This window comes from Prosopis cineraria, unplaced genomic scaffold, assembly GCF_029017545.1.
Source record: "Prosopis cineraria cultivar Desert tree isolate PC_DT_omini unplaced genomic scaffold, ASM2901754v1 PC7, whole genome shotgun sequence".
Taxonomy (NCBI): Eukaryota; Viridiplantae; Streptophyta; class Magnoliopsida; order Fabales; family Fabaceae; genus Prosopis; species Prosopis cineraria.
Window position 1 is genome coordinate 17574375 of NW_026555338.1, and position 9884 is coordinate 17584258.

Below are 9884 nucleotides of genomic sequence, written 5' to 3' on the forward strand. Positions count from 1 at the left end.
CATACTAGCAGGGACGAATCCATAAATCATTGTGTTGGGGGGGGGGGGGGGGGGGCGTAACTGAAATTTTATCTAAAAGTGGGGATTAAAATTAATTTTAACATTTTTCTCAAACACAATTTTCTGTTGTTATACAATATCTGTATTTATAATATAAGAGAAAATTATTATTAAATAAGTAACAATATTCACCTAAAACTTTTATATAAAATCTTTTTTACCTAATGTATCAAATATTCAATCATAATAAATTGCGATGATGAATATAAGATATTTACTATAAAGCCTTTTAAGTTATAAGCCATATATATTTGTAAAATATAAGTAATTTATTTTTTAAAAATATATCAGACTTTCTGATCTCATATCCTAGCTGCGCTAGTAGGAATTCAAATCACATTGAATTAAGAGAGTTTCTGTTTAAAAGTTCAATAATTCTTAGCCCAATTTGGACAATGCAGTCATTTTGCCTCTTTCTTTGCTATGAGGGCCTTAGTCCCATACTTTTGATTGGCCCAATTTTGATATTTCTTCAATTCCATTGATACTTCCCCAAGAACCCTTTGACTCATATGAGAATTTAAATGATATTTTACTAATATAATATCTTGTAGGTAATGATAGTTTACTAATATATATATATATATATCATCACAAATATCTTTAATCTAAAAATATTTCAAAAAAATTTTAATGCTTCAAAATTAATTTGTTTCAGAAAAATTTGTGTAAATTTTGAAAATAAAAAGAGAAGATATTATAATTTGTTTAGAAAGCATATTAAAAAGGAATATTTGCATGTCCGGTGATAACGGGATGAACTAACCTAAATGACTTTTTATGTTGATTAGATGGCCTTGCGCTCGGCGGGGTCAAGGCAAGTTAAAGTTGCTTTGATAAAAAAAATAAAATAAAATTGCATATTAAAAATGTTAAAATTAATATAAAATATTAGACATAAAAAATTAATCCCTTTTATGCGATGCAATACAAATTCATTTATTATTTTGATAAAATATAAGTAGAAACATTTTTACTAAAAAGATTTATATTTTAAATTTTTTATCATTTCTCATTGCTTTGGTATCGTGGGATTTATTGATTATGTTTTTATGTTAAATAAAAAGTGAAATGTAGATCATATATATTAGAAAGGTTATTTCAAACATTTACATTTAATCATTGACTGCATATTTAAAATTTATATATTTTATTGCAGTTAATGACTAAATATAATTGTTTCAAATTTCAATATTTCTCATGATTAATTCTAAATATATACATTTTAACAATAAAAGTAACAAAAGTATGAGTTTTTTTTTTTTATGAATAAAAGTAGATGACATTATACATGAGTTTATCATAAAAGAACAAAAGATTTGTCTAAATATTACATTTTAAACGATAAATAATTCTTCATTCTTGCAATTGCCTCTCCTCTAAATTCATGGAAATTTGTCTTGTGGGTTCTTAAATAAACTAAGTTTTCACTAGTATAGCTAGTGGCAAGCTAGGTCGATTCCTCAATAGGTTGGACTTGAAAGAAGTTAAATTGAACTTTAAGTTGTGATAAACAACAACAATAGGTTTGATTTGAATTATCAAAGAGGATAATAAAATGAAACTATTCTAATATTTGTGAATTTTCCCATTTTATGAGTGAAATGTAAATGGATTGGTGTTTGTAATCAATGTGTGTGGAATATATAGGACTGAAAGTTGAAGCTTATCCTAGCCAAATTAAATTTCTAAGTCACCTCAATTCATTGGTAAAATGAGCTTAAGCACTCACTTAAACTTGATTTAAAAGCTTTCCAAAAGTTCCCTATCATCCTAGGTGATTAATGGAAGTTCAAGTTAACCATTTAGCATCACCAATATGTAATGAATACAATGATCAAGTATGGCCAATGAACAGCACAAAGTTTACTTGGAAAAATGAGTTCTAATTAGATAAATTAAGTTCCAAGCATCCCAAATTGATACCAACACAATACTAATGCAATCACAACCAATATAGTGCTAACAATGACAATGTAACATGAAGTTTAGGCTACGTCGTCCAACGACCAAACAAAAATTACAGCAAGCAAACACCATTCTCAATGTATCATTATAAAATAACAGCTAAGCAGTTCATCAAACACATAGCCTACACTAGTTACAAGGTCCAAATTCTAATTGAGAAATAGAAATTGCAACTAGAGTCAAGATAGTAATAACTTAGTCCCTTTCAATGCTTGGCTCAAGTGCTTCTCTTCTTCTTCCAAGGATCACAGGCTTCTAGCCATACATCATAGCTTTCATTCCAGGTCCAAAATCATGAAAACACTCGGCCGTGAAGATTGAGGATGATGAACACGATTTGCTTGGATGGAAGAATTTGACCGAAAGAGAAGTGAGGTTTTTGTACGGACCAGAAGAGGATTTGTTTGATCAGTTTAGAATATAGAATTGAAAAGTAGCGTGGAAAAATCTTGGAGGGAGGGATGGAGGAGAAGACGAGCTGGAGAGAGACGAAAATGAATAAAGACTAAGATGGAATCAATGAGTGATCCTGAATCTGATGGAAAAATAGTCAATCGATGGAGAAGATAGTTGTGAAACATGAATGAGCAAAGGGAGGGGATGGCTTGTGCTGTTGAAAGCAAACTAAAGAGCCGGTGGTCTAATATGCATCAAGCTGCTGAACGTGAGGTGATTACTGTGAAGAAAGTCGGAGATGAATCAACCAAAATAATAATGGAAGGCACGTGAGCTTTCTATTTTCTCCTTTTGGAAGGGAAATTAATTATTTTCAGATCAGGAATATTGGCTAAATGGAGATATCCCAAAATTAATGGAATGGAAAATAAAATGCCATGTGAAAAAAATAAGAGTGGAACGTATAGGAAGTGAAAATAGGCGGAAATTGGGCTAGAATTGTAAGGGGATGAAATGGGAAGCAAGAAAGGAAAAGGAAAATTCTAAAAGTAAATGCAGAAGGAAATAAGAAAGAAATTTTCCAGTTTATTCTCTTGCTTCTCATCTTTTCCATGTGTGCCGATCTTGTCATACGATTTTTAGTTCACAAACATCTGAATCTAGCTAGGATGTCATGCCCAGGCAATCACCATAGAACACTTAGTATGAAGTAAAAGAGAAAGACAACTCTTAGTGCCTTTTATAAATTAAAACCCTTTTAAAAATCACTTCAATTAAAGAAAGTTCTTCAAGTTATATAGTCGAAAGTCTTTATTTTCACCAAAAAAATGATCAATCCAAAAAAGTGATATTCATTCATTTCATTGATTTTCTTTAAAAAAAAACAAATAGAAGGTATTTGTGGAATGAATTCTGAATGATATGTTTTAAAAAAGAAAACTCATAATAAATGCTTCTTTAACATCTGATGAAACCTTTTATATTAAGTGTGGAATTTTTTTTTAAAAAAAAGGTTAGTATTTTATTAACATTAAAATCCACTTGTCTTGGAGTCTAACATTTTGAGCCCAACAAGTGTCTCGATGAGCCTAAACCACCCAAGGAAGCACCTGAACGCAGTATCCAGATACCCGACCCGATCACCACCAAAGAATTCTATATCAATGCTAATCCTTCTTGTAATTGCTGAATCAGAGCCTTCCTTAACAGATTTCATTGGAGGGAACCACTACACACAGACACAGTCCACAGTCTACTATCAAATGTCAATACTTAATTACTCCACATGATCACTGCTATATTAATATTATGATCCAGAGAATAAGATAAAGAATAAAAGTACGTACCTTCTCATCAAGATAACTAGCCCAGAAACAAGCAATGGCACGATCATATGGATCAGAGGGAAGAATGGAAGGAGCAGAAGACCAGACCTCAATCGTCTATGTACTCAACAATAATCAGCGACTCGCACACACGCTTATCTCTGCATGCGAATCAGAACTGGGATTCTCTTGTGAACAGGATTGGAGTGAATTAGCAGAAGAGGGAAGAAGAGGAAGGATGAGGAAAGGGTCGCAGAGAAAGTCGATGAAGATGAGGGTGGCAGAGAAAAGAAACACAAAACGCGAGTTTGGTTTCTGTCTCTCGGGTTTTTTTTTTTTTTATTTGAAGGGGAAAAATGGAAATTTAATTGGGCTGACGCAAAAATAAAGGGAAATTATAACTTTGAATTCTCATACTTTGCTCGTATTTTAGTTTAAGTCCCTATTATAGGTCACTACACTTTTATTTTCCAGTGTTCTAAGTCAGGGACTTAAGACAAATACGAACAAAATATAAGGATGTAAAGTTATATTTTTTCAAAAATAAAGCTTCTCTCTTCTAGGATATGAGTCAAACCAAGAAACTGAAAGTACACACTATGAGAATTTTCACTAGACCACCTCCCCTTTTGATAAATTTACTCCAAAATGTATAAAATATAATCAAGTAAATATCTTATCAATGATTTTAATTTTTTTATTAACATTTTTCTCGGTCATTACAAATTAATTATCAATTGCATAAAAATATTTCCTTAATTCCCAGGCCATTACATTCCTCATCTCTTAAAAAATTCAATCCTTTGAATTTATATATATAGATGATATGCCTATATATCACAATTATGATCATTATCCGAACTACACATTATATATGAGCATGAGAGTGATAAGTTTAGACTTAATTATCTCAAATCCTGGAAGCACATCCAATAAATACTCACCAGTTTCACATAATACCCAATGAATTTAATTTTATAAGTTTTCTAAATCGAAGAGACCATTTGAAGAGTTAAGAGACCATTTGAAGAGTTGTTCACCACTTCACAAGTAGTATCTAGAGAGTTGAGAAATATGTAATATACTTTGAAAAATTATATAGCCATTAATTAGGGTTGGGCCAGCCCTTTTAAGTCCCCAAAAATCTAAGGCTGGGCCGTTATTTTAGAGTATAAAATAATAATTTGGGCTTAAAAGGGCTGGAAAGGGCCAGCCCTAAGCCCTTTTGTAATTTTTTTAAATTTTAAGATTAAAAAAATTAAATACTACACTAATTTTAAAACCCTAGCCTCATTTCATGACAATGAAGAAAGAATATATGAAAAGCTTAATATATTTGCTACTATTGATGCTCCACAAAGAGAAGGATGAAATTATATTGATGTGGATGATAATGAAAATCATTAAGATTTAGCTTATGATGGTAACAAAATCTAATTGTTATCGGTGTTGATTTTGGGATGATGCTTTTTATTAGACTAAAATTTATTTTTATAGATTTAATGTTATGTGTAATAACTTTTTTTTGGATTTTAAATATTTTTTTAGAATTTTTAAATTAAAAATATATATATATATATATAGAGAGAGAGAGAGAGAGAGAGAGAGAGAGAGAGAACCTTGAGAGCTAGGGTTGCACTGATGGCTAGCCTGTTTAGGCCCTGATCCTTCAAAGGCCGGCTCTAATTGACACCTCTAGAAAATTAGACGCCCACTTAGTTTAGACCGAATTTCAATCCAAAATTTAGTTCTCAATGTAGCAATTAAAATTTAGCATAAACCTCTAGATACAAGTAGAACATAAATAAAATTAGTTACGTTCTTGTTATAGTCTTTAAATACAAGGCACTCCACACAAAATCTTAAACAACCAATCCTTTTAACCAAAACAAATTATAAATATGTGTAATAGCCTGACATGCAAATCTCTCCTGCAACATAATTTTGCATGCCTTACATATTTTTTTTAGCCTAATAAAAAAGTGCATAAGTGCAAACTTTGTCTTAACACAAAATCAAGATAAGTATTGGCAACATATTTATTTCCAGTTCAAACAAAAATCAAGTTCTTACCATTACACATCAATACAAAATTTGTAAGAAATACATATCCTTTTGACTTTGTTCCTCAAGTTGGAATGATAAAATACATGTTTTGTCATCAAGTAAAGAATTTATCTGTAATAAGTCATGCTCACTAAGTAAATTTCATTTTAAATTACAAAAATCACATGGAAGCAAGTTTCCCGCATAGCTATCATAAACTAAAACCCATTGCAACAACAGCTATCTCAAAATTTTTAAGAAGAGCACATGGCTAACGATTACCTTTCAAGCGTAAGGCCAATATATATATATATATATATATATGCACACACAGAATATCAAAAATCAAGTTCTACAATATAAGAAAATCAACTTCTTTCCAATGAAAAATCTTGACCACCAAAGGTCACTATTGATTTCAAAAGGAATCCAAAAATGTAAATTTCATTTGGCCGAATTAGAAAAATAAAACTCTTCACTTTTACAATATGAGGAATCGAACAAAGAACCTAAGAGTAAACACTAGTAGGGTTTCAACTGGACAACCAAGGCCACTATTTTTGAATTCAAAACATCAAAGTACAAATATAATAATAAGATTCTGTTTGCTTTCTTGTCATACCTCAATGCTAATGGTGTGACCGACACGAAATATGAGATAAACTCATATTCTATAAGGCTCAATTATCCAAATATTAAACTATAACAATGATAGATATTTATACTGATCAATAAATCATATAATATATATATATATATAATTATAAAGTTCATAAAGTCTTAAATATTCAGTAGAAATTTCAGCAGAATCTTCCCTGTAATTAGAACATTCCAAAATTTCTATAATCAATAAACCTATAAGCAAATCTAGAAGAGTAACTTAACTCCACACCAACAGATTACATGACAACAAAAATAGGACTAAAACCTAACTACGATATACATAGAGCACTAACTACCATTGTATAATATAATAACTATTTACATTAAAACAAATGATTGAAGTATGCTTCCACTGTCCAAAAAACAAAAGAGCCCCTTAATGATTAGCAGGAGGTGCAGGGTCAATTACATTATCTGAGACCAAAAAAATTTTCTGGTGAGTAGCGTCTCAATAAAAATCATAGATAAAACATGTACAAGTAATAATTAAAAAAATTTAGTTTATAACAAATCAATGAAATATTAAAACCCGTATTTTACTAACAATAAATGACAAAGTTGCTCAATAATATAATCATGAAATAAACCAATAATTTTGAAGTTTTATAGGTTATCAAGAATTGTACAACTCATAGAAATATAAAAGGAATTCAAATAATGATATAATAAAAAAATGTTTATGAATAACTAAAATAAAACAATAATTTTTTTTAAACCAATCTAGAAGGGAATTTACCATGCAAAATCATATACGGTCAAACAGCAGTTTGTTTAATAGAATAAATTTAAAAATAATAAATTTTTAAAAATTCACTTTTAATGGGACTTTGTCAGAACGATTAACAAGTATGGACACACAGTCTACATGAGTAAATAACCAACAAGTGCAGCTTAAGGGCACGAAATAATCAAGCGTGGCTAGAAACCACGAAACTAGCATAAGCACGAAGCCCATGAAACAAGCGTGAGTACCATGCTCACGAATATCCATCCCTCCATTCTACGTGTGTTGGCTTACGCACGAGGCTAGCACCTCTTACAAACACCCTGCCTACGCACATGGCGCACCAAGGGCTAACGGAACTGCCGTTAGCTTCCAGCATCCTAACTTAGTCCCCCTGATTAAAATCAAGCGTGCATGAGGTTGAAAAATTCATTGAAAACTATTCTTTTCAAAATATAATATTCAACTATCAAATTTTCTCACCAATTTCCTCCATGCATGAATCACCATCTTTAATAACAGTAGTTTAACTTATAAAAATTTAAACAACAAAAATGTTTAGAATAAATGTTCTGTTAATAATGTATTGGATTCAAATATTCTTTCACAATAGCATAATTCTTAATGAATATAAAGCAGATTTCATAATAACAGTTCATACAAAAGTTAGGTAAATAAAAAAAATTGTATGAAAATTAAAATTGACAAGATTATTTATACAACTTATAAAGGAATAATGTAAAAAATTAAATAAAGAAATTTTATAAATATTTTGTAAGAAATTATTTGGCACACTACCTACTCACCTGAGAAATTTTCCAAGAGTTCTAAAGCTTAGTTTACTTCAACTTCTCACTCTAATTCCAACAATGCCATTAACTCCCAAACAAATAAATCACAATCCTAAAATCATTTTTGTCACTCTTTTCTTAATATAAGTAAGTAAGTATTTAACTATCAATTTCCAACAACTAACAAAATTATCTTTACTGTATTAATCTCTCACTACATCCTTCAACTTTACTTGTCAAGTAATTTCCCAAACAATTGGTGGATATTCAACTAATATTTAAAATAGCACCATAATCATTTAAATTTTAAATATACTTGAATCAATTAAACTATATAACAAATTATAGTCTATCCCTACAACTCCACTTAACATAACATTAAACTTCTCATTGTTATAATTTCTCTTTTAGGCATTTTAACAGACACCTTATCGGCACTCAAGATGATATATAAATAAACATCTTCTTAACCCTCTATCAATAATCCTTTTCAAACACTTTCAAACTTGTCAAAAATAAATTACATCAAATTCAACTTGGCATCAAAATAAAATAACATCCAATCGTTACACCAACACACCTCAGTTCAAATTCAACAATTATATATTTCAAAATGCCAACACAACCTATTAGAGTTTTCTCAAATCTCTCTCTGTTTTTTTTAACTGATTTCGTAAGATATAACAGCCATCAAACCTTTCCAAACTCTCACTTAGTTCCCATCTTCCTTCCTTCTCCAACAATTCCATTGCAATTAAAATGAGTTTCTTTGTTCTCTCTCTCCTTTTGTGTGTGTGTGTGTGTGTGTGTGTGTGTGTGTGTTAGCAGCATAAATCAAAGAAGAGACAGCACCTATCGGTCATAGGAGGAAGAGAAATTGAGGTTACCTCACGCCCAGAACTGAGGAGGAAGAGAAGTTCAAGATGACGCACCACGCATCACTGTCGGCCACGAAGCAGAGAAGAGGAAAAGAACGGCCGAACAAGGGAGCGAATCCAGTGATCTCCCACTCCCAGCTGCGAAATAGCGACGCGAACAGAGGAAGCCGATGGCAAAGATCTAGGAAGCAAGTCGATGGTGAAGAGCAGAAACGCAAATCGACAGTAAAGAATCAGGGGAGCCCATGTCGGTGAAGAAAAGAAAAAAATTGAGGTAAAACGCAATGCTCTGTTTCGCTAGGGAGAATGTAAGTTCCGTCCAAAAAGGAAATTTGGGAAAACTACAAGGTATGACGCAAGGAAAAATTACAAGAAGGAGCCCAAAATTTTTTATAATTTAAAACGAAATAAAATCAAACTTTTGCTCAATGAAAATCCAACTTTAGACCTTCAAAAAGTTACTAAAATTAATTCCACTAAAATACCACTCCTGATTTTCTATAAACTAATTTAAATGAAAATATCAATTAAAAATGTTTAATTTAAAATTTTGGATCATTACATTTTTAGAAAGGAATGAAATGAAATGAATTAAAACAATAAAGGTAAAAATAAGATTATCAAAGTAGATCAGTGAGCACATTTATAAGGAAGAGAGATAATTTAGTTAATGGAGTTAGAAATAATGATTCATAAGATTTTTTTTAGAGGGTAAAATGATTTTCACATTTATAATATATATTAATAAATTTTATCATACTTACCATGGGAGAAAGGTGATTTAGTTTATTTTTGTCTTAATTTTTTTAACTCATTTTATTCCATTCCTTTATAATAATCAAACAGGACCTCAATCTTCATTCATAACCATGTAGTTTACTAAATAACATGAAATAAAATCCATGAGACTATGACTACAAGAACATTGCTCTCTTTTAAACTCAACGGATCAAGCAAAATATCAACTTTGTGAGGCTCAGAACAAATTATCAAAGTGATATCTCAAGAAACTTTTGATTCAAAAGGAATCCAA

General features: G+C 30.6%; 1 long non-coding RNA gene across 1 annotated transcript; it reads right to left on the reverse strand.

Annotated features, from left to right (window-relative positions):
- Nucleotides 1-6527: 6527 nt before the first annotated feature.
- Nucleotides 6528-9115, reverse strand: LOC129315046 (uncharacterized). Its single transcript, XR_008594366.1, has 2 exons — nucleotides 8861-9115; nucleotides 6528-6872 (listed from the first exon to the last, which is right to left on the reverse strand). It is a non-coding gene; the product is annotated as an uncharacterized LOC129315046 (long non-coding RNA).
- Nucleotides 9116-9884: the final 769 nt, after the last annotated feature.